The following is a 26,946-nucleotide window of genomic DNA, read 5'->3' as shown; positions in this document are numbered from 1 at the left end:
GACTCCTAGCATCGTACATAACTATGATGCTAGGAGCCCGACTCCCGGCAGTGTGTTCAGTCCGGGACTTGTGGACGAAATACGTTCCGTCCTTTACGGACCGAACATGCTCGTGTGAATCCAGCCTTATCCTGCAGGGGCTGACCATACTGCATACACAGCCTATGTTTATTCTTCTGCTTTCTTTTGCCAGATTCTCTATGACTGAACTGCAGAAATGAGAAATATGGCAGGTAAGTATAAACACTAATGTCGCATAAACTCATAGACCGCAACAGCTGTCTTGAGTAAACGCACATACCTTGGGTCCATAACACACACTGCCACCAATACTTTTAAGCTTACCAGGTCCCGCGATACAATCAGGATCCCACACATGCAACCGACTTTTGGAGGCTGAATAATAGAAAAACTACACTGGGGAAGCAATAAACCGGTCGATCCCTGCTCGTCAGTCTCCTGAGCAGCAGAATGGCCACAAGGGTGATGTCTTCACTGGTTGCCTGGTGGCCCCTACAGGCAGAGCCAGAAGCATGGAATCCCTGTTGGAAGTGTCAGTACAGGTTCACCTTGACTGACGTCCATAACTCCAGGTACCTAGGAGAGACAGGGAACAGCTGAGTCGAGACACTCTCGGTTTGCCAGGAGCAACAACCTTTTTCCTAGGGGAGAAGATAATAAAACATGTCTCATTGTTATGGTCTCTGGGGGTCTTTTATGGATCTGCCAGCATGTTAATTGGTTAACTGATTATTTGTTCATTAATATGTGTGTTTTCTTCTGTCCTAGTAAGAAAAGAGTGTCTTAACCCTTTGGTGTGTGCTGCCGAAGGACGAAATGGAATGTAAATTGTTTTACTTTTGAAATTGATTACTGATATATAAATAATATTGTTCTCATTTATTTGATACTGTTCAATTGTAACATGTAAATAGTTGTCCTCTGGATGTACTGTATTGCTACTATGATCACATATGCAAAAGGAAATCATTTATAGCATAATAGTAGTTAATCGGTGTAAATATCCATCTTAGGCCACATTCATATGGCCATATTACAGATTTGTTTTGTACAGATCTTTAATATAGCATCCATAGACGATTTAAGCACATACCATAGCTCTGTGTGCCTCTGTCCTTCCATAGAGGCATTCAGAAGTTTTGTTCTCCCAGATCCCATGTCAATCCATGAGAAAAAAAATTGTGGTGTGCCATAATATGAAGGTATTCTCCCTTATAAGCATTACTTCTAGGGGAGAGTACAGTGCCTCGTGTAGGCACCAAATAGCAGCACACCCATTTTGTGGCTCCTATTAATTTCTAAAGGAGATTAAGAATAAACACAATTTATCATGCTAAAGGATTAACTTTCAGACTCCAGTTTTACCAATTTTGTGTAAACGTGTATTTGCAACATGGGCTAAAATTTGTGGAAAGCTCAGTTTGGAAAGCAGTGGGTGCCTAGTGAGGAACAAAGAAGCAGGGGGAGGAAACCTCCAGCTCACCAGTCCAGCGTCTGACACTCCACCTTCGCTTGGATCTCCGCGACGGTAAGTAGCAAATGGAAAGCACAAGAAGTTGATCCAGCGCTGTTGTTGTGTTTAAAAAGGAATCATGTTCCTATTTTTATTGAGTATGAAAAGTAAAATCAGACGAACAAACAGACGTGGTTACAATAGCTATGACTAAGAACACCGCAAGTGTTCGAAATGCGTAGGCCCCGAATACCTACCTGAAAACTGCCTTGTTACCACGTCTGTTTGTTCGTCTGATTTTACTTTTCATACTCAATAAAAATAGGAACATGATTCCTTTTTAAACACAACAACAGCGCTGGATCAACTTCTTGTGTTTTCCATTTGCCTAGTGAGGACTAAGGAAAAAATGTTCACTTCCACATACTTCCTTATTATATGTTCCCTGAAATAGAAAATCTCTTATGAATATGTCAATTGTCCTTTTCTGAAGCTTTTTATATTTTATTCTGTTCAGGGGTGAACCAATCATGAGGTGAGGTCAACATTGGGCAGCATCTTGGCAGATATACAGTCCACTTTAGTTTCTGGGTGACATTGGTTTTAGGTGTCCCCAAAACTCTGTATGGCAAGATCCCAGGTAAGTAATGTTTTGTCGAATGAAGGACCGGAACATCATTGGTACTGTTGAAGTTCCTGCTCCGGGCCACTGCAGTACCCTGCGCCCCTTTAAAAACTCTTTATTTACTTCATTGCAAGTTTTAATTAAATACACGATACAGGGAAGTATTGTCCCACATTGTGCTTTGCAGGCTGTGGCAGGAAAGCAGCAGAGTTGAAATTTGAAAACCAGCCAAAGGCCAGTAATAGCCCAGTGGTAGTGATGTCACGTGGGATGACGACATTGCCTGTCAATTCCTCTTTAAGGCCATGGAATGGGTAATTACAGCTGGGGCAGGGAAAATGGTGATCACAACGTGTTCAAGCCCCAAAAACGGAGTGCCAAGACTCATGGGCTGGCAACTGCGGCTGCTGCACTCAGGAGCAGGGGTGGTCCATGCCACAGCCAAATGTGTTAAAGGCTGGGATGAGATGTTGACATCTTCTTTGATTCTTTGGAAGTGACATTGTGGGGTCAACTCAGGGTGTCTTACAAGGATGGACATTTGCAATCTACCAGTAACCGTTCCTTATTTATCTAAATACTGGTGTTGTGTGCTACATAAACATTGTTGGTTACAGGATCAATGATGTCACAATGGGCAATATTAGTGACATTGCCTGGCATGTTCCTTTTAAGGCCCCAGAACGTGTGGTGACATCACAGATGAGGGGTGATGAGCAGTGACATCACAAGGGGTGTCAACCCTATAAATTGGCTGATGGGACCAACAGCCCCCAGATAGCTACAGGGCTACACCCAGGAGCAGAGTTTGCTCATCACAGAGATGTTTTGCATCCCTTTTAAAGCTCCATAGGGTGTCCTTAGTGACGCCCCCTGACATCACAGGGGTCACTGCACTGTCTTGGTGACATCACTGCTGATAGTCCCCATTAAGGCTCACTAATGGGTGGTGATGTCACAGGTTGGGACATGGTGCGCGTTAACATCACAAGGGATGCTAGCCCTATTAATTTAGCGGGAGACCCGCAGCTGCCAAATACCCATAGTGGGTGACCTGGAAGAAGGAATAGCCGATGTTATATGAGTAGCGCATCTTCTTTAACCCCTTCGCGACCAGCCCACGTAGATTAACGGGCTGCAGTGCTGGGCTTTACGTGCTGTCAGAATAGAGTGCACAGCGCTCTCCCTGTGCTCTGAATCTCTCAGCACACGGTGCTACTAGCAGCCTAAGTGCTGAGAGAAGACATCAGGACCAGATTGGTCCCGATGACGTGATCACCATGATAAACCTATCATGGTGTTCACAGCAAAGTTTGTTGCAGCAACAAACTTTCGCGCTGTTTGTTACAATGTTTCTCCTCCCTCCCTGTCAGATCGTTCTGAGACAGTGGGGGAGAAGAAGCTGTGCCGAGCAGCTGCTGTGTGTCTCATATCAAGACACACCAACTGTAAAAACACATAAAAACCACCTCCACATAGATAGTTTAGTGTAGGCAGCTAGTTATACAGGGTGGGCCATTTATATGGATACACCTAAATAAAATGGGAATGGTTGGTGATATTAACTTCCTGTTTGTGGCACATTAGTATATGGGAGGGGGGAAACTTTTCAAGCTGGATGGTGGCCATTTTGAAGTCGGCCATTTTGTATCCAACTTTAGTTTTTTCAATGGGAAGAGGGTCATGTGACACATCAAACTTAGAGAATTTCACAAGAAAAACAATGGTGTGCTTGGTTTTAACGTTACTTTATTCTTTCATGAGTTATTTACAAGTTTCTGACCACTTATAAAATGTGTTCAAAATGCTGCCCATTGTGTTGGATTGTCAATGCAACCCTCTTCTCCCACTCTTCACACACTGATAGCAACACCGCAGAAGAAATGCTAGCACAGGCTTCCAGTATCCATAGTTTCAGTTGCTGCACATCTCATATCTTCACAGCATAGACAATTGCCTTCAGATGACCCCAAAGATAAAAGTCTAAGGGGGTCAGATCGGGAGACCTAGGGGGCCATTCAACTTGCCCACGACGACCAATCCACTTTCCAGGAAACTATTCATCTAGGAATGCTCGGACCTGACACCCATAATGTGGTGGTGCACCATCTTGCTGGAAAAACTCAGGGAACGTGCCAGCTTCAGTGCATAAAGAGGGAAACACATCATCATGTAGCAATTTCAGATATCCCGTGGCCTTGAGGTTTCCATTGATGAAGAATGGCCCCACTATCTTTTTACCCCATATACCACACCATACCATCAATTTTTGTGTTCCATCAGTCTTGGAGGGATCTATCCAATGTGGGTTAGTGTCAGACCAATAGCGGTGGTTTTGTTTGTTAACTTCACCATTCACATAAAAGTTTGCCTCATCACTGAATAAAATGTTCTGTGTAAACTGAGGGTCCTGTTCCAATTTTTGTTTTGCCTATTCTGCAAATTCAGTGCGCCGATCTGGGTCATCCTCGTTGAGATGCTGCAGCAGCTGGAGTTTGTAAGGGTGCTATTTGTGAGTAGCTAATATCTGCCGAAGGGATGTTCGACTGATGCCACTCTCCAGTGACATGCGGCGAGTGCTACGCTGTGGGTTCTTGCTGAATGAAGCTAGGACAGCCACTGATGTTTCTTCATTAGTGACAGTTTTCATGCGTCCACATTTGGGCAAATCCAACACTGAACCAGTTTCACGAAACTTGGCAAGCAGTTTGCAAACTGTAGCATGGGAGATGGGTGGTCTCGTAGGGTGTCTTGCATTGAAATCTGCTGCAATGACCCGGGTACTGCGTTCACCAGACATCAACACAATTTCTATCCGCTCCTCACGTGTTAACCTCTGCGACATGTCAATGGCTGTAAACAAAGAGAAGCTTGTAAATAACTCATGAAAGAATAAAGTAACATTAAAACCAAGCACACCATTGTTTTTCTTGTGAAATTCTCGATAAGTTTGATGTCACATGACCCTCTTCCCATTGAAAAAACTAAAGTTAAAATGGCCGACTTCAAAATGGCCGCAATGGTCAACACCCAGCTTGAAAAGTTTCCCCCCTCCCATATACTAATGTGCCACAAACAGGAAGTTAATATCACCAACCATTCCCATTTTATTTAGGTGTATCCATATAAATGGCCCACCCTGTAGTTTAGGTAGACTGTTAGGTAGATAGTTTAGATAGTACTCAGATTAGGGCAATTAATTAGTTAATAATCAATTAGGGCTTATAATAAATGTATATATATATATATCTATAAAATCATATATATATATATACATATACACACATTTAGATAAAATAATTTCCTATATTTTACAGTTCTATTAATTCTAGATACTAATTGATTAATTGTTAGGGTCGTTCATAAATTTATTGATCAATTGATTAGGACTTTTTCTTTACTTTTATTAAAATTGTTACAAAAAATAAGTAAAAAAAAAAATACATAAAAAAATGGCACGCAAGTTATATACTGCTGAAGAGGCATTTGCTCTCTTGGATTCTGATAGCAAAAGTGCTGTATCAGATGACAATAGTCCCTTCCAGGGTTTTGACAACAGTGACATAGACAGCACTGAAAGCGATGGAGAATCTGGTCCATCTGATAAACATCTGAGGTGCAGTGACAGTTCGCCACAAGGACTTCGTAAACATGCACATCAGGATATTGACATGTCTGACGTGCCAAGTACAAGTGAGGGAGTGCAAGACATTTCACAGAATCCACCAGGCCAAATTATTATTTCATCAGAAATCGAATCTCTCAGATGGGAGCCTCCAAATTCTGCCACCCCATTTCTGCCAGATTTTAATGCCGTCCCTGGAATTAATGTCAATGTGGAGGGTTTCAGTCCAATTGATTTTTTTCAGCTTTTTATAAGCGATGATTTATTAGAGCACATTGTTTTTCAGACAAACATATATGCCAGTCAGTATTTAGAAAAAAAACCTCAGTCATCTTATGCCAGACGAAATGCGTGGACCCTAACAAATATTAACGAAATAAAGACATTTTTAGGTCTAACTCTGGCAATGGGTCTAGTCAGAAAATCGACCATCAGATCATACTGGGCCTCATGCTCGGTGCACTGTACTCCCACCTTTTCCGCAGTGATGAGCAGAAATCGTTATGAAATCCTTTTGAGATTTCTCCATTTTAACGATAATAATAATTGCCCACAAAACAATGCTGCAGACTTTGACTGGCTCTATAAAATCAGACCTCTACTCAGCATGTTTTCAGATACATTTTTTACTCTCTAAACCCTGTCACAAAACATCTCAATAGACGAATCCCTGGTAAAATTTAAAGGGAGGCTTAATTTCAAGCAATATCTCCCTGGAAAGAGGGCTTGATACAGAGTAAAATTATGTAAAATGTGTGAAAGCTCATCCGGCTATACATCTGCTTTTAGGATCTATGAGGGCAAGGATCGAAAGCTAAGTCCACGGGGTTGCCATCTGAACATGGGGACAAATGGCAAAATTGGATGGGAGCTAATCAGCCCATTTCTGCAAAAGGGGTATAAACTGTACACGGACAATTTTTATAGTAGTATACCCCTTTTTAAAAGTCTGCAGACACAAAATACGGGGGCTTGTGGGACCATTCGAAAAAATTGTCTGGGCTTCCCACAAACACTTGGCAGCCTTAAATTAAAAAAGGGGGAGTCAAGTTGCCTCCGCAGTGGTGAGCTTCTTGCAGTCAGATACATGTTTTTGTTTTATGTACTATACACTCCGATGCCACCCTAGTAGTAACAGAAAGGGGATCCACCACTCAGAAGCAAAAACCTACTTGTATATATTAGAGTATAACAAGTACATGGGTGGTGTAGATCTGGCCGACCAAGCTATCCAGCCGTACCTAGTAATGAGGAAGTCTTACGCTTGGTACAAAAAAATTGCCATCTACCTTATTCCAGTAGCCACATACAATTCCTTTGTGCTGCGCAAAAAGTCTAACACTACTAACACATACCCCACTTACCAAGAGAAAGTGATTGAGGACCTCTTGTTTAAAAAAATTTCCCCCTCACATCCACTAGATTGTGAAGATGCTAAAAGACTCACGGAGAGGCATTTTGTGTCCACTATTCCCTCAACGGAGAACAGAATATATCCCCAAAGAGCATGCCGTGTGTGCTCCAAGAGGGGCAAAAGAAGTGACACTCGCTATTTTTGTCCAGACTGCCCTTCAAAGCTAGCCCTATGTATCTCTGAATGCTATAAAATTTACCACACAGTGCATAATTTTTAATACCTTATCCTTTTGATCTGACTGAAAGTGATAATTTTGGTACTAACAATATTGTACATGTCTTCTCTAGTCCCATTTATACAGCCTTGTTACAGATTTCCAAATAGATTCCAATTTACTAATGTAGGCCTTATCCATACTTCATTAGCCTGTTTTCTATTCATAATAATAAAAAAAAACACTAAATACAATATACCCCTAATTGAATACTCTAAATGTTGGTAGTGTTCTGGAGTGATCCAGAATAAATAGGCCCATCCAATGAAAATTTGCCAGTAGCACATGCTGAGCACAAATTAAAATTTTCACTCTACACAATTAAGTGCACCCTAAACACATTAAAATGCTCACTACACCCCTAGATGAATAACTTAAGGGGTATTATTTCAACACCTTTGTGTCTCTGTAATCATGTCACAATGCAGTAAATGTCACCAAATATTGCACGTGCAGTTTCCATTCTTAGTCTTGCCGTTGTGCCCAGGCAGCAGGTAAGGTCCACATGTGGGGTATTGCCGTATCTGGGAAAAATTAGTTAATAAATTGTGTTTTGCTTTTCTCTTTTGTTGCTTGCAAAAAGGAAAAAAATTTAAGTAAATTACATATTTTTAGAAAAAAAAATAATAAAATTTCTTGGCTCAACGCTAATAAATTCTGTGAAAAAACTGTAGAGTCCAAATGCACACTACACCCCTGGATTAATTCTTTGAGGGGTGTAGTTTCCAAAATGGGGTCACTTCTTAGGGGTCTCTACTATACTGTTACCTCAGAGGCTGTTCAAACATGACATGGCATCCAAAAACCATTCCACTAAAATCTTAGCTGCAAAAAAGCTAAATGGCGGTCCTTCCACTTTGAGCCCTGCCATGTGCAGAAACAGCAGTTTATAACCACATACGGGTTATTGCCATACTCAGGAGAAATTGCATAATAAAATTTGGTATTTTATTCTCTTTCAAAAAGAAAAATGTTTAGTCAAAACTACATTTTATTGGGAAATTTTTATTTTTTATTTTACAGCCCAATTCAAATGAATTCTGTGAAATACCTGTGGGGTCAAAATGATAACAACACACATAGATGAAGTCCTTGAGGGGTATAGTTTCCAAAATGGGGTCAATTCTGGTGGTTTTTCCTTGTTCTGGTACCCCTGGGGCTCGGCAAGTGCAACATGGCACCAAAAAACCATTCCAGCAAATCTGCACTCCAAATGGCGCTCCTACGCTTCTGTGCCTTGCTGTGGGTGCAATCAGCAGTTTATTACCAAATATGGAGTATTGCCGTAATCAGGAGAAATTTCTTTACAAATGTTGGGGTGCTTTCTCCTTTATTCCTTGTAAAAATTAAAAATGTCTGTTATTTCCGGAAAAAATATAGATTTTAATTTTCACAGACTAATTCCAAGAAATTCAGCAAAGATCCTGTGGGATCAAAATGCTAATTATACCCATAGATAAATTCATTGAGGGGTGTAGTTTCCAAAATGGGGTAACTTTTGGGAGGTTTCCACTGTTTTGGTCCCTCCAGGGTGTTGCAAATGCGACATGGCACCGAAAACCATTCCAGCAAAATCTGTGCTACAAAATTCAAATGGTGCTCCCTCCCTTCTGAGCCCCGCTGTGAGTCCAAACAACAGTTTATTACCAAATATGGGGTATTGCCGTAATCAGGAGAAATTTCTGTACAAATGTTGGGGTGCTTTTTCTCCTTTATTCCTTGTAAAAATTAAAAATGCCTATGTTTCTTCAGAAGAAATGTAGATTTTTATTTTCACAGACTAATTACAATAAATTCAGCAAAAAACCTGTGGGGTTAAAATGTTCACTATACCACTAGATAAATTCCTTGAGGGGGTGTAGTTTCCAAAATGGGGTCACTTTTTGGGGTTTTCCACTGTTTAGGCACCACAAGACCTCTTCAAACCTGACATGGTGCCTAAAATATATTGTAATAAAAAGGAGGCCCCAAAATCCTCTAGGTGCACCTTTGCTTCTGAGGCCGGTGCTTCAGTCCAGTAGCCCACTAGGGCCACATGTGGGATATTTCTAAAAACTGCAGAATCTGGGCAATAAATATTGAGTTACGTTTCTCATGTAAAACCTTCTGTGTTACAGAATTTTGTTATTACAAATAAATTTCTGCAAGAAAAATTACATTTATAAATTTCAGCTCTACTTTACTTTAATTCCTGTGAAACGCCTAAAGGGTTAAAAAAAACTTTCTTAATGCAGTTTTGAATACTTTGAGGGGGGCAGTTTTTAAAATGGGGTGATTTATGGGGAGTTTCTAATATATAAGGCCCTCAAAGCCACTTCAGAACTGAACTGGTCCATGAAAAAATAGGATTTGGAAATTTTTTGAAAATGTGAGAAATTGTTGCTAAACTTATAAGTCTTGTAACATCCTGGAAAAATAAAAGGACGTTCAAAAAATGATGCAAACATAAAGTAGACATATGGGGAATGTTAACTAGTAACTATTTTGTGGGGTATAAAAATCTATTTTACAAGCAGATACATTTAAATTTGGAAAAATGCTAAATTTGATATCACCGTAATCGTATTGAGCCACAGAATAAAGTTGTTGTTTTTACCACCCGGTGAAAGACGTAAAAACGGAACCCAAAAAATAATGGAGTAATCGCAGTTTTTCACAATTTCAGCCCGCAAATAATTTTTTCCCAGTTTACGAGTACATTATATGGTACTTTAAATGCTACCAATAGAAACTACAACTCCTCCTGCAAAATATAAGCCCTCACACCGCTCTATTGACGGAAAATAAAGACATTATGGCTCTTGGAATGCGGGAAGTGAAAAATGAAAATAAAAAAATGGCTGTGTCCTTAAGGCGTTAATAGCTACAAAGGATCTAGCAAGAAAGAACTCTGACACAAATTAGTACTTGGTGAATCAAAGCCAAGAGATTTTTAAATTACATTTGTGTAAAAATCAGAAGTGTCCATAGTATGGTACTCTCTGTGGCACGTCTCTTTATAAGAGTTTTACCTCAGCAATTTCTCTCTTTATAAAATAAAGAAATGGCTAAACAACCCTGAGCTGATTTCCATTGTGAATACGTATTTTCCCAGATACTGTCTCAACGTCCTTTTATATATATATATATATATATATATATATATATATATATATATATAGATATAAATTATAGGTTGTCATTTACTCACCCTGATTCATTTCATAGTTGCTACATAGAAAGTATTAGTTTAACATTTTTATAATTTTTGTTAGTCATACATTGCTCGTTGTTTTTATGCATATTGTACCTATTGGGATTATAAAAAAAAGTTATAAATATTTTTCTCAGAAATTGTCTTAGATGCGGGAAATGTATAAAAAGAAACAATGGGGCAGATATGGCACTTAAGCCGAAAATGTTCCATGTCAGTATGTCACGCAAACAACCATTAGCTCTGAAATAGACCTTTTCAGATGCCTACATCATAAAATTGTAGTAACATTTTTATATGTATGGATAGCATTTTGATAAATACTTATTAACGACATTTCCCACCAGACATTTTATCCATCAGAGGAAGATGAGAGACACCAGACCCAACAATGCAGACAAGCTGAACGGCGCTATCAAAGCAACCTGGGCTGCCATAACACCTCAGCAGTGCCACAGGCTGATCGTCCCCATGCCACACCGCATTGATGCTGTAATTTTCAGTAGGCCAACAGTTCGGTATTAAAAATAATTTTTTAAATTAAGCTTATATAATATTCTAATTTTCTGAGACTAAATTTTGGGTTTTCATTAACCCCTTCAGGACTGAGCCTGTTTTGGCCTTCAGGACGAAGCCAATTTTTCAAATCTGACATGTGTCACTTTATGTGGTAATAACTCCGGAATGCTTTTACCTATCCAAGCGATTCTGAGATTGTTTACTCGTGACATATTGTACTTGATGTTAGTGAAAAAATTTGGTTGCTAAATTCAATATTTATTTGTAAAAAAACACCAAGATCTGGAGAAAATTTTCAAAAATTAGCATTTTTCTAAATTTAAATGTATCTGCTTGTAAAACAGATAGTAATACCACACAAAATAGTTACTAGTTAACATTTCCCATATGTCTACTTTAGTTTGGCATCGTTTTTTGAACATTCTTTTATTTTTCTAGGACGTTACAAGACTTAGAACTTTAGCAGCGATTTCTCATATTTTGAAGAAAATGTCAAAAGGCGATTTTTACAAGGACCAGTTCAGTTCTGAAGTGGCTTTGAGAGCCTTATATATTAGAAAGTCCCCATAAATCACCCCTTTTTGAAAACTGCACCCCTCAAAGTATTCAAAACAGCATTCAGAAAGTGTATTAACTCTTTAGGCGTTTCACAGGAATTAAAGCAAAGTAGAGGTGAAAGTTACAAATTTCATTTTTTTTTTACAAAATTCATTTGTAATACATTTTTTTCTATATCACAGAAGGTTTTACCCGAGAAATGTAACTTAATATTTATTGCCCAGATTCTGAAGTTTTTAGAAATACCCCACATGTGGCCCTAGTGCGGTCATGGACTGAAACACAGGCCTCAGAAGCAAAGGAGCACCTAGTGGATTTTGGGGCCTCCTTTTTTTTAGCATATATTTTAGGTACCATGTCAGGTTTGAAGAGGTCTTGTGGGGCCAAAACAATAAAGACCCCCAAAAGTGACCTAATTTTGGACACTACACCCCTCAGGGAATTTATCTAGGGGTATAGTTAGCATTTTGAACCCACAGTTTTTTTGCTAAATTTATTTGAATTAGTTTGTGAAGATGAAAATCTACTTTTTTTTCTGAAAAAACGTAGAAATTTTTAATTTTTTCAAGGAATAAGAAAGAAAAAACACCCCAACATATGTAAAGCAATTTCTCCTGATTATAGAAATACCCCATATGTGGTAATAAACTGCTGTTTGGACCCACAGCAGGACTCAGACGGGAAGGAGCACCATTTGGATTTTGAAATTCTGATTTTGCTGGAATAGTTTTCAGTGCCATGTTGCGTTTGAAATGCACTGGAGGGAACAAAATAGTGGAAACCCCCGGAAAGTGACCCCATTTTGGAAACTACACTCATCAAGGAATTTTTCTAGGGGTAAAGTTAGCATTTTGACCCCACGGTTGTTTTGCTGAATTAATTGGAATTATTCTGTAAAGGTTAAAATCGACTTTTTTTCTGAAAAAAGGTAGCCATTTTTAATTTTTACAAGGAATAAAGGAGAAAAAGCACCCCAACATTTGCAAAACAATTTCTCCCAATTACGGAAATATGCCATATGTAGTAATAAACTGCTGTTTGGACCCACAGCAGGGCTTAGAAGGGAAGGAGCGCTATTTGGCTTTTGGTGCTCAAATTTAGCTGAAATGGTTTTTGGGTGCCATGTCGCATTTGCAAAGCCCCTGAGAGGCCAAAACAGTGGAAACCCCCCAAAAGTGGAAATTACACCACTTAAAGAATCTATCTAGGGATTTAGACTCCACAAGTCTTTTGCAGGATTTATTAGAATTAGGCAGTGAAAATGAATATCAACATTTCTTCCACTAAAATGTTGCATTTTTTTCAATTTCACAAAGGATAAAGGGGGAAAAAGCTGCCCAACATTTGTAAAGCAATTTCTCCCGAGTACGGCTATACCCCACGTTTTTCATTAGAAAGTAATTAACCCTTTCTGGACTGATCCATTTTATTCTTTTCCTTTTTAGTTTTTTCCTTCCCGCGTTCCAAGAGCCACAACTTTTTTATTTTTCAGTCAATAGAGTGGTGTGAGGGCTTATTTATTGAGGGACGAGCGTTCGTTTTTATTGGTACCATTTTTTGGTACATACAACTTTTTGAGCACTTTTTATTACATTTTTAGGTAGAGCCAAGGGGACCAAAAAAACAGCGATTTTGCAGTTTTAAATTCTTTATTTTTCACGTGAGACGCTCCATACATCACCCCCCACACTAAGACATGCTATGTTGTGGTGCGCGAAGGGTTTAATGCGCAGCGCATGGTGCGGAGTGAAAATTACAATTTTCCACTCATATGCTATTTTAGTGCACTATATGTTGTGCCCAGTTTGTGCCACTGAAGACAAATACCTCATAAAATATTAACCTGGTTCTCCCGGGTATGGTGATGCCATATCTGTGGACGTAAATTGGTGTTTAGGCACGCTGCAGGGCTCAGAAGGGAGGGACACCATTTGGCTTTTGGGGCGCAGAGTTTGCTTGGTAGTTGTTCTGTTTGGGGTTTTACTGGTGTTTCAGTTTATAATGTGGGGGCATATGTTATCTGTGCGGGGTACATCAGGGTATAATAAGAGGGTATAATAATGCAGTAAATAAATAATAATCCGCAGATATGTGGCCGGTGTCGCACTGATAAATGGTGCCCGATCTTATCTGCTTTTGGAACACTGCACATTTTGCATCGCCATATTCTGAGAGCCAGAACTGTTTTAATTTTTCTCCACCGGAGCCGTGTGAGGGTTTATTCTTTGCGGCACAATCTGTAGTTTTCATTGGTACCATTTTGGGGTACCAGAATTTTTTTTTATCACGTTTTATTCCATTTTTTGGCAAGCAAGGTGACCAAAAACCATCAATTCTGCCAATGTTTTTTATTCGTTTTTTTATGGCCTTCACCCTGGGCTATAAATGACCATTATACTTTATTCTGTGGGTCGATACGATTACAGCGATACCAGATGTATATAATTTTTTTATGTTTTGCAGCGTTTGTGCAATAAAATCACTTATTTATAAAATAAATAAATTTTTGTGTCACCATATTCTGAGAGCCATAACGTTTTTATTTTTCAGTCAAAAAAGCGGTGTAAGGGCTTGTTTTTTGCGGAACGGGATGTAGTTTGTATTGGTACAATTTTGGCGTACATGCGACTTTTTGATCACTTTTTATTGTATATTTTGGGAGGGTTGGTAACCAAAAAATTGTGATGCGGGCACTGTTTTTCGTTTATTTTTTTCGCGGTGTTCACCGTGCGGGAAAAATAATATTACAGTTTTATAGATGGGGTCGTTCCGAACGTGGCGATACCAAATATGTGTACTTTTTTTAACGTGTTAATTTTTTTCCTATAATAAAAGACTTATTATAGGAAAAAAAGCATTCTTTGTTCATGTCACTTATAACTTTTATTTTTACACTTTTTGAAAACATTTTTATTATCTTTTTTTTACTTTTTTTACTTGTTACACTAGGGGACACTTAGACTTGCAGCTTTGATCGCTGCTAGAGTACATTACACTACACACGTAGTGTAATGTGTTCTAACTGTCATTGTGACGTAACTGTCACACTGACAGGAAGCATCGGAGGACCGGCCGGAGGCTGATCCTCCGAGGCTTCCGTACATGGCAACCCGGAGGTCATTGTCTGGCCTCTGGTTACCATGATAAGGATCGCCAGCCCCCGCAAATACATGTGGGGGGCTGCCGATCCGCTGTAAACCTCTTCGATGTGGTGATCGCAATCGACCACCGCATCGAAGGGGTTAATTGCCGATTTCAGCGGCGACAGGCCGCTGATCGGCAATGGGGAGAGCAGGGCTGACACCCTGCACAGTTAACCGCCGCTGCGGTGTAGCGCCGCGCGGCGGTTAACTGTTAAAGCGTGGACGTACAGTGAAGGAAATAAGTATTTGATCCCTTGCTGATTTTGTAAGTTTGCCCACTGGCAAAGACATGAACAGTCTAGAATTTTTAGGCTAGGTTAATTTTACCAGTGAGAGATTTGACGGTACATGGCTCCATCCATTCTCCCATTGATGCGGTGAAGTAGTCCTGTGCCCTTTGCAGAGAAACACCCCCAAAACATAATGTTTCCACCTCCATGCTTGACAGTGTTCTTTGGGTCATAGGCAGCATTTCTCTTCCTCCAAACACGGCGAGTTGAGTTAATGCCAAAGAGCTCAATTTTAGTCTCATCTGACCACAGCACCTTCTCCTAATCACTCTCAGAATCATCCAGATGTTCATTTGCAAACTTCAGATGGGCCTGTACATGTGCCTTCTTGAGCAGGGGGACCTTGCAGGCACTGCAGGATTTTAATCCATTACGGCGTAATGTGTTACCAATGGTTTTCTTGGTGACTGTGGTCCCAGCTGCCGTGAGATCATTAACAAGTTCCCCCCGTGTAGTTTTCGGCTGAGCTCTCACCTTCCTCAGGATCAAGGATACCCCACGAGGTGAGATTTTGCATGGAGCCCCAGATCTATGTCGATTGACAGTCATTTTGCATGTCTTCCATTTTCTTACTATTGCACCAACAGTTGTCTCCTTCTCACCCAGCATTTTACTTATGGTTTTGTAGCCCATTCCAGCCTTGTGCAGGTCTATGATCTTGTCCCTGACATCCTTAGAAAGCTCTTTGGTCTTGCCCATGTTGTAGAGGTTAGAGTCAGACTGATTAATTGAGTCTGTGGACAGGAGTCTTTTATATAGGTGACCATTTAAGACAGCTGTCTTTAATGCAGGCACCAAGTTGATTTGGAGCGTGTAACTGGTCTGGAGGAGGCTGAACTCTTAATGGTTGGTAGGGGATCAAATACTTATTTCTCTGTGCACAATGCAAATAAATATATATAATTTTGACAATGCGATTTTCTGTTTTTTTTTTTTATATAATCTATCTCTCACTGGTAAAATTAACCTAGCCTAAAAATTCTAGACTGTTCATGTCTTTGACAGTGGGCAAACTTACAAAATCAGCAAGGGATCAAATACTTATTTCCTTCACTGTAACTGCACGCCCAGGTGCGCAAAGTTACTGCTCACCTGGACGTGCATTTACGCCAAGGTGCGGGAAGGGGTTAACGGTTAGCCATAATCATCAACATTAAAAGAAAAAAATGCTGTAAATAGATCACTCTGTGTTTAACCTCTTCATGCCCTTCTCCGCAATAGTACGTCCTGCAGAGGGGTTAGTTCCCGCATCCAGACGTACTATTGCGGAGTAGTTCCCGGCGCACACTGTCCTAACAGACAGTGTCCGGGAACCGGGAGGTCAGCTGTCCCCGACAGCTGACACTCCAGCCTTGCCGGTCAGCGGACCATCGCCGCTGATTTTGGCAATTAACCCCATAAATGCGGCGACGGATTACCGTCGCCGCATTTAAGTGGTTTGAAGCACATCAGAAGCCCCACAAAATGATCGTGGGGGCTACCGATGCTTGTCATGGCAATTGGAGGTCAGACAATGACCTCCGGGTTGCCATGTACGGAAGCCTCGGAGGAGCAGCCGCCGGCCGGTCCTCCGAGGCTTCCTGTCAGTGTGACTGTCACGTCACAATGACAGAGTACATTACCCTACTAAAGCTGCAAGTCTAAGTGTCCCCTAGTGGGACAAGTGAAAAAAGTAAAAAAAAAATAATAAAAATGTTTTAAAAAAAGTGTAAAAATAAAAGTTAGAAGTTATATAAACAAACACTGCATTTTTTTCCTATAATAAGTCTTTTATTATAGGAAAAAAATGAACACGTTAAAAAAAAGTACACATATCTGGTATCACCGCGTTCGTAACGACCCCAACTATAAAACTATAATGTTATATTTCCCGCACGATGAACACCCCCAAAAAAAGCAATAAAAAACTACACCAGAATCGCTATTTTTTGGTCACCACCCCTCCCAAAATAGAGAATAAAAAGTGATCAAAAAGTCGCATGTACCCGAAAATAATACCGATAAAAACTACAACCCGTCCTGCAAAAAACAAGCTCTTACACAGCTTTTTTTGACTGAAAAATAAAAAAGTTACGGCTCTCAGAATATGGTGACACAGAAAATAATTTTTTTTATAAAAAAGTGATTTTATTGCGCAAACGCTGCAAAACATAAAAAAACCCTATATACATATGGTACCGCCGTAATCGTACTGACCCGCAGAATAAAATATAATGGTCATTTATAGTGCACGGTGAACGCCGCAAAAAAATAAACTAAAAAACATTGTCGGAATTGCTTGTTTTTGGTCACCCGGCTTGCAAAAAAATTTAACAAAAAAATCGCATGTATCCCAAAATGGTACCAATGAAAAGTACAGATTGTCCCGCAACAAATAAGCCCTCACGCAGCTCCGGTGGTGAAAAAATAAAGACGTTCTGGCTCCCAGGAATATGGCGATGCAAAATGTGCAGTGTTTTCTAAAAGCGGATAAGATCCGACACCATTTATCAGTGCGATACCGGCCACATATCTATGAATTATTATTTATTTACCGCATTTTTATACCCTCTTATTATGCCCTGATGTTCTCCGCACAGATTACATACGCCCCCTCATTATAAACTGAAATACCAGCGAAACCCAAAACAGAAAAACTACCAAGCAAAATCTGCGCTCCAAAAGCAAAATGGCGTCCCTCCCTTCTGAGCCCTACAGCGTGCCCAAACAGCAGTTTGTGCCCACATATATGGCATCGCCATACCCGGGAGAACCCGTTTAACGCTTTATGAGGTATTTGTCTTCAGGGGCACAAACTGGGCACGACATATGCACTAAAATGGCATATCAGTGGAAAATTGCAATATTCACACCATCCGCTGTGCATTAACCCCTTTGAGCACTATGACTTAATAGCACGTCATGGTGCGGGGGTGATGTATGGAGCGGACTCACGTGCTGAGCCCGCTACATACGCTGCGGGTGTCAGCTGTGTATTACAGCTGACACCCGGGACTAACGGACAGGAACAGTGATCGTGCTGTTACAGGAGTCTGTAAAAATAACAATACACTGCAATACATTAGTATTGCAGCATATTGTACCCGCGGATCCAATGATCGCTGGTACAAGTCCCCTAAGGGGACTAATAAAATGTGTAGAAGAATTAAAGTTATTAGTAGTGACAAAGAAAAAAGATTAAAGTTAAAAAAAAAAACCTTTTCCCATTTCCGTAAAAGGCCGAACTATTACAATATACCGTTATTTAAACTTAATCGCTGTCGTTTTTGTTGTTTTTACCACACAGCGAAAGCTGTAAAAACAAAAACCCCAAAAAATGGAATCAGATTTTTTTCCTATATTACTATATTTTCCTATTTTTTTTCAGTTTCCCAGTACTTTTTATGGCACTTTAAATGGTATCAATAGAAACTACAATTCCTCCCGCAAGAAATAAGCCCTCACAACACTCTACTGATGGAAAAATAAAAAAGTTATGGCTCTTGGAAGGCAGGGAGTGAAAAACGACAATAAGAATGCAAAAAATGGATCAGTCCTGAAAGGGTTAATTCATTTCTAATGAAAAAAATGTATGACCACACGTGGGGTATTTCCGTACTCGGGAGAAATAGCTTTACAATTATTGGTTGTTTATTTCTCCTTTATCCCTTGTGAAAATGGGAAAATTCAACATTTTAGTGGAAAAAAATTGTGATATTAATTTTCTCTATACCCCTAGAAAAATTCCTTGAGGGGTGTTTCCAAAATGGGGTAACTTGGGGGGTTTCCACTGTTTTGGTCCCTCCAGGGCGTTGCAAAGGCGGCATGGCACCGAAAAACAATCCTGCAAAATCCGTGCTCCAAAATCCAAATGGCGCTACTTCCCTTCTGAGCCTTGCTGTGGGTCCAATCAGGAATTTATTACCACATATGGGATATTGCCGTAATTGGGAGACATTGCTTTACATATGTTGGGGTGCATTTTCTTTATTATCTCTTGTAAATATTAAAAATCTCTATGTTTTTTCAGAAAAAAGTAGATTTTCATTTTTACAGACTAATTCTGATAAATTTAGCGAAAAACCTGTGCGGTCAAAATGCTAACTATACACCTAGATAAATTCCTTGAGGGATGTAGTTTCCAAAATGGGGTAACTTTTGGGGTGTTTCCACTGTTTTGGCACCACAAGACCTCTTCAAACCTGACAAGGTGCCTAAAATATATTCTAAAAAAAAGGAGGCCCAAAATCCACTGGGTGCTCCTTTGCTTCTGAGGCCAGTGCTTCAGTCCTTTATCACACTAGGGCCACATGTGGGATATTTCTAAAAACTGCAGAATCTGGGCAATAAATATTGAGTTGCCTTTCTCTGGTAAAACCTTCTGTGTTACAAAAAAAAAATGTATTAGAAATGAATTTCGGCAAAAAAAATAAAATTTGTAAATTTAACCTCTACTTTGCTTTAATTCCTGTGAAACGCCTAAAGGGTTAAAACACCTTGTGAATGCTGATTCGAATACCTTGAGGGGTACAGTTTTCAAAATGGGGTGACTTCTGGGGATTTTCTAATATATAAGGCCCTCAAAGCCACTTCACAACTGAACTGGTCCCTGAAAAAATAGCCTTTTGAAATTTTCTTTAAAATATGAGAAATTGCTGCTAAAGTTCTAAGCCTTGTAACGTCCTAGAAAAATAAAAGAACGTTCAAAAAACGATGCAGACATAAAGTAAACATATGGGAAATGTTAGCTAGTAACTATTTTGTGTGGTATTCCTATCTGTTTTACAAGCAGATACGTTTAAATTTAGAAAAATGCAAATTTTTGCTAATTTTTTCTAAATTGTGGTGTTTTTCAGAAATAAATACCAAAATTATTGACAACATTTTTCCACTTACATAAAGTACAACATGTCACGAGAAAACAGTCTCAGAATCGATTGGATAGGTAAAAGCATTCCAACGTTATTAAAGTAACACATGTCAGATTTTAAAAAATTGGCTGGGTCCTGAAGGCCAAAACAGGCTGGGTCCTGAAGGGGTTAATGAATCCATATAATATGTGAGTTTCACTTTTTGAATTGAAATAAATTAACTTTTTGATGATATTCTAATTCATTGAGCAGGACTAGTGTATGTATATATATATATATATATATATATATATATATGTGTGTGTATATGTATATATGTGTGTGTGTGTGTGTATATGTATATATACATACGTGTGTGTGTGTGTGTATATATATATATATATATATATATATATATATAATGCTTGAGAAGGGTCCTATTGTGGGACAGAAACATTGCACTGATGTTGACTGAATAAATCAGTTTTTTTTACCTTCTACTGGAGTGCTGCAAGATCTTCTTTCGAACACACATATATATATATATATATATATATATATATAAATATATATATATATATCTTTTTGTGTGCTATATATATATATATATATATATATATATATATATATATATATATATATATATATAATTTGGAATTCATATTCTAGTACTCTACACACCCCAAACCACAATGATCCGTTTATTCTCGTACATTTATGCTAGGGACATAGTGATTTTGATGCACTTTAAAGGGGTATTGCATTTGTAAACCATCACCTAATAACTGTATTGGATCATAAATGCAATCACGGGGTCCCTATGGGTTGTCACGGCAGCCAGGGGTCTAGCAATTGCCCCCAGATCTTCCATGTATGAGAGCCTGATAGGCTGCCTGTCAGTGTGACCGGCATAATGAATTACAATACAGAAACATTGCAAAGTTCAAAGTTTATAAAAAAAAAATGGAGAAAAAAAAATCAGAGGGAAAAACTGTTTTCTTACAAAATGCTTTATAACGGGGAATATAATATACACATAATTGCTATTGTCATGTCTGTAACGCCCCGTACTATAAGGCTGGGTTCACATGAGTATGTTACGTCCGTAAAGGACGGAACGTATTTCGGCTGCAAGTCCCGGACCGAACACACTGCAGGGAGCCGGGCTCCTAGCATCATAGTTATGTACGGTTCTAGGAGTCCCTGCCTCTCTGCAGGACAACTGTCCCGTACTGTAATCATGTTTTCAGTACGGGACAGTAGTTCAACGGAGAGGCAGGGACTCCTAGCATCGTACATAACTATGATGCTAGGAGACCGGCTCCCTGCAGTGTGTTCGGTCTGGGGCTTGCGGCCAAAATACGTTCCGTCCCTTACGGACGTATTGTGCTCGTGTGAACCCAGACTAAAGATACAATTCTGGCAGCATTGTGAGAAACTAGAAATGGACCGCACAATCCTCAATATATACATTGATCTGAGCCGCTAGGCATAATTTAGAAACATGAACATGAGGTTCTTTGTAAACATTTTGATCAAACTGTATAAGCCCACTTGCCACTTCACGGCGACCTCTTTAAAGTGGGTCCCTACTCTATCGGCTGCAGCACCGCATGGCGGCCCCCGCCACCGCAGCACTGCTCCTGCAGAGGGAGCAATCCTGTGGTCCAAAAGCACCCATGCTCACAGACCGTGCCAAGCCTCCCTGGCTCTGGGCCATGTCCCCCCACAAGTGCAGCACTACAGCAACAGACACCACCACAACATGTGAACAGATGGAATGAGCTCACCTTGCCATGCGCCCCCAGTGGCCAACTGAGAGCACAAGCAAGAGCAGGAACACTTATGAGGTCATTCCTGAATTAAAATCAGCTGGGTATTTTTTCAAATACGTGGAGTGCTGGTACCAAGTAAAACAAAAGAAATGAGGAGGATAGACTATACAATATCAGCATTGTGAGAAACTAGACATGGACCGCACAATCCACAATATATACATTGATCTGAGCCGCTAGGCATAATTTAGAAACATGAACAATTCTATTCATCCCGCACAGTGAACGATGTGAAAAAAACCAATGCCATAATTGCTGTTTTTGGTTCATCCCGCCTCCCAAAAAACTAAATAAAAAGTGATCCAAAAGGTCTATGTTCCCCAAAACGGTACAAATGAAAACTTCAACTTGTCCCGCAAAATAAAAGCTGTACGTCGATGAAAAAATACTATAAAAAATGCGTCAACACAAAACTTTTTTTTAAAAAAGAAACAATATCTCATTTGGTATGGCCATAATTGTATCGACCCAGATAATGAAGTTATCATGTTATTTAAACCACACGGTGAACATCATAAAAACAAAACCCAAAAACAATGGCATAATTGCTTTGGGGTCCCCACCCCCCAATTTTTTTAAATAAAAGTTATAAAATACATTGTATGTGCCCCAAAATAATGGCATTAAAAAATACAACCCTTCTTGTAAAAAACAACCCCTCATACAGCTACATAGACAAAAATACAAATAAGGCCTTTGTAAAGCAGAAATGAATAAACGAAAAAAAAAAAAGAATAGCTGTGTCCATAACCCCTTAATAAACGCTGATACGCCTTTTCACGCGGTCATTAAGGGGCCTTATTCTAGGCTGCGGTCTTTACACGGCGGGCGGCCTAATCTAAGTCCTGCACAGGTGTATGGGCAGCGTGTTTGTGCCTCTTTCTCTCTGTGCTCCCTCCTCCTGCACCCCCTCCCCTCTACATAAACTTGTATGAGCAGCTTGTCTGTCGCTCTTTCTCTCTCTGCTCCCTCCTCCTGATCCCCCTCCCCTCTTCATATACTTGTTTAGGCAGGACATGAAGAGAAACACCCTCACTTTCTGCAGTCTGTCAATTCTGCTCTGAACTAGGGATAGATTTTGCTTAACAACAGAGGGTGGACAGCAGATTACAGGGAGGGAGATACCTAGTGTAACTTCACACAGAATTTGCATGGCTAAAACAACAACATTTTAACAGTAAGTAAAATACATAGTTGATATATATATCAGGTATACTATTAGATTAGCATAAGTTGCTTGCAAGTTAGTGTCTACTTAATGTTGGCTGTTTCTTGTGACAGTTTTGTTATGTCAATGGCTAGCCTAATGTTCACAGCTGCGGACCGTCGTTCTTACCTGCCCTCCGACGGCCGCGGTCATGGACGAGTGAGTGCCGAGTGGCATCTCCCTCCTGGGAGATGCCGGCACTCCCTTGCGCATTACTGCACTGGTTCCCGTAGGGTGCGCACACGCCCTGCCTTAAAGGGCCAGTGCACACACATGAGTAAGATCTGTAATTAGCCCATTCTGACATGGACTGTCTTCCGAGATTAAACACGAACTTGCCGCTCATGATCTGCCACCTATCCTGGATGACCTCATTCTTCTTGCCACCCGGATTGACATGAGGATCCGGGAGCAATCCCAAGAGGTTCGTCAGGAGAGAAGATTCCCCAGGCTGGCTCTTACTTTCCAGCAATCTCTGTTGCCCTCACCAGTTGTTCCACCACAGGATCCTATGCAAGTGGACTGGCTCAAATTGTCAGCCCAGGAGAAACAACGCAGACGCCCTTCGCGACTTTGTCTGTATTGCGGCCTCGGAGGTGCGTTTGTATCCTCAGTAGCCAGAAAGACTCCAATGCCTAGGATTGGTTGGAGAGACAACCCTAGACGGATCGGCGCTGAATAAAAAATTCTCTTCAAGACTGTCCATCCCCATGACCATAGTGTCCGGCGAGAAGACGCACCGAGTCTCTGCCTATCTGGACTCTGGGTCCGCAGCAAACTTCATCCAGAAAGACCTAGTCGATCTTCTCCAGTTACCCACAGTCTCTCTAGAGAAGCCTTTGGCTGTTGCTTCGATGAATGGACTGCTTCTGCCCGACCCGATTGTATCTGAAACCACGCCACTGAAGCTCCAAGTTGGAGCCCTTCATACTGAACTTATTTTGTTACTTGTTTTGCCTAAAGACGTCAATCCTGTCCTACTGGGCCTGCCTTGGCTCCGACTACATGCCCCAGTCCTGGACTGGAATTCGGGAGAGGTTCTCCAATGGGGCTCCAAATGTCGCAGCCACTGTCTGTTGCAGATACATCCTGTCCAGTCTCCTCTGCCGCAGTCATTGGCAGGATTCCCCTCTCATTTCTCTCAGTTTGCGGATGTCTTCAGCAAGAAGGAGGCTGAGACGCTTCCCCCACACAGGGCTTATGACTGTCCCATTGAACTGGTTCCAAATGCGTCTCCTCCCTTTTTAATACCTTTTCTCCTTGCCAGAGACTATAGAGTCTATGTTGGTCTATATCAAGGAGAATCTGGAGAGGAGTTTCATACAAAGATCCTCCTTCCCGGCCGGGGCCGGGTTCTTCTTTGTCAAGAAAAAAGACTGATCTTTTCGACCTTGCATTGACTACCGTGGTCTCAATCAAATCACGGTCAAGAACAAATATCCGTTGCCACTAATTTCTGAACTATTTGACCGCATACGAGGAGCCAAGATTTTTTCTAAACTAGGCCTGCGTGGGGCTTACAATTTGATCCGGGGTGACGAATGGAAAACGTCATTCAACACTCGAGACGGACACTATGAATACCTGGTAATGCCCTTCAGTCTGTGTAATGCTCCCGCGATCTTACAAGAATTTGTCAATGATATCTTCCAAGATCTCCTCTATGTCTGTGTTGTGGTCTATCTCGATGATATTCTGATTTTTTTTCTCCGTATCCGACGACTCATCGGAGGCATGTCTGTCAAGTTCTGCTGCGATTAAGGGAGAATAATTTGTATGCCAAGCTGGAGAAGTGCGTTTTTGAGAAGAATTCTCTACCCTTCCTGGGCTACATCATCTCGGACCAAGGCCTCAAGATGGATCCTGAGAAGGTGAAGTTCGTCCTGGAATGGCCACGTTCTCAAGGCCTGAGGTCCATAAAGCGTTTTTTTGGGATTCGCCACCTTCTACCGGCAGTTTATCCCAAACTTCTCTTCACGGACGACTCCCATCTCTACCCTCACCAAAAAAGCTATGAACGCCAAGGTGTGGACTCCAGAGGCAGAATCTGCATTCAATAGCCTTAAGAGTGCCTTCACGTCCGCCTCAACCCTCCAACATCCTGACGTATCTCAACCGTTTTCGTTGGAGGTGGATGCCTCCTCTGTTGGTGCAGGTGCACTTCTGTTCCAGAGAGGTTTCAAAGGGAAGGCAGTGGTATGTGGCTATTATTCTAGACTTTTTTCTCCCACAGAGCGCAATTACGCTATTGGGGATCGGGAGTTACTGGCCATCAAATTGGCTCTGGAGGAGTAGAGACATTTACTAGAGGGCGTAGCTCACCCCATCCTGATATATACCGACCACAAGAACCTCACCTATCTCCGGTGGGCCAAATGGCTGAACCCCCGTCAAGCCAGGTGGTTGCTGTTCTTCAACCCTGTTCCAATTTTTGCTACACTACCACCCACTGACAAAAATGTGATTGCCGATGCCCTGCCCAGGTCATTTGAAACAGAGAACACTGTGGAGTCTCTGCAAAGTATTATTGACCCGTCCTGTATTATTCCTGTTAATCCTCTGCAAGTTAGAAACATCCATCCGGGGAGGACCTTTGTGCGGTTGGCAGACAGGAGGAGAATCATTCACTGGGGGGCACAACTCCAAACTGACTGGGCATGCTGGTGCTCGTATAACCTGAGATCTGATTGCCCATCATTTCTGGTGGCCCACGCTGCCCAAAGATATTATGGACTTTGTCTCGTCCTGCACTGTGTGTGCTTCCAACAAAGTTTCTCACTCCAAGCCTGCCGGTCTGCTCCAACTTCTGCCTGTGCCCAATGCTCCCTGGCAGCATATAGCAATGGACTTTGTCACTGATCTTCCTTCCTCTGCAGGATGCAATACGGATTGGGTGGTGGTGGACCAGTTCTCGAAGATGGCTCATTTTATCCCGCTGACCAGCCTACCTTCTGCTCTCAGCTGGCGAATCTCTTCATCCAGCACATCTTCCGTTTGCATGGTTTGCCTCTTCATATTATGTCTGATCGGGGGGTTCAGTTCACCTCAAAATTCTGGAGAGCCCTCTGTAAACTCCTACTCGTGAAGTTGGACTTTTCTTCAGCCTATCATCCCCAGTCTATTGGCCAAGTTGAGAGGATTAATCAAATCATGGAGAATTATCTTCGCCACGTCATCTCCATGCAGCATGATGATTGGGTACAGCTTCTTCCATGGGCCGAGTTCTCGTACAACAGCCACACAAGTGAGTCTACCACCTCCACACCATTCTACATTGTCTATGGCCAACATCCACGAACCCCTCTTCCTGTTCCGGCTGCATCCCAGGTACCCGCAGCTGACTCTGCATTTAGAGACTTTCTACAGGTCTGGCAGCAAACCTTGTCCTTTTTTCTGCAGGCAGTCAATCGCATGAAGCGAAAGGCGGATACTAGGAGAAGAGAGCCGCCTCAGCATCTGCCGGGTACCAAAGTCTCGCTGTCCTCCTAGGAATATCCGTTTAAAGGTGCCTTCCTACAAGTTTGCTCCCGGGTTCCTCGGACCCTTTGAGATACTACAACAAATAAACCCGGTCTCCTATAAGCTTTGGCTGTCTCCTATCCTTAGAATCCCCAACTCCTTTCATGTGTCCCTCCTGAAGCCTGTGGTCCTGATCTGCTATTGTAAGACTAGTGGTCCCGCAATGGCTCCCAGTGGTTCATCTGACGTGTTTGAGGTGAAGGAGATCCTGGACTGCAAGGGGTAGGCGAAAGGACTTTATATTTGGTGGATTGGAGAGGGTTTGGTCTAGAGGAGAGATCCTGGGAGCCAGAGGAGAACCTCAATGCTCTTACCCTCATTAAGAAGTTTGTCTCTCGCTCTGGCCCCAAGTAGAGGGTGAGTAAGAGGGGGATACTGTAATGTCCACAGCCATGGACCGTCGTTCTTACCTGCCCCCCGATGACCGCGGCCATGGACAAGAGAGTGCCGGGTGGCATCTCCCTCCTTCGAGACCCTGGCACTCACTTCCGCATCGCT

The sequence above is a fragment of the Rhinoderma darwinii genome, chromosome 1, assembly GCF_050947455.1.
Source record: "Rhinoderma darwinii isolate aRhiDar2 chromosome 1, aRhiDar2.hap1, whole genome shotgun sequence".
NCBI lineage: Eukaryota > Metazoa > Chordata > Amphibia > Anura > Rhinodermatidae > Rhinoderma > Rhinoderma darwinii.
The sequence above is the reverse complement of the archived record's forward strand: the minus strand, read 5'-3'. Positions refer to the sequence as shown.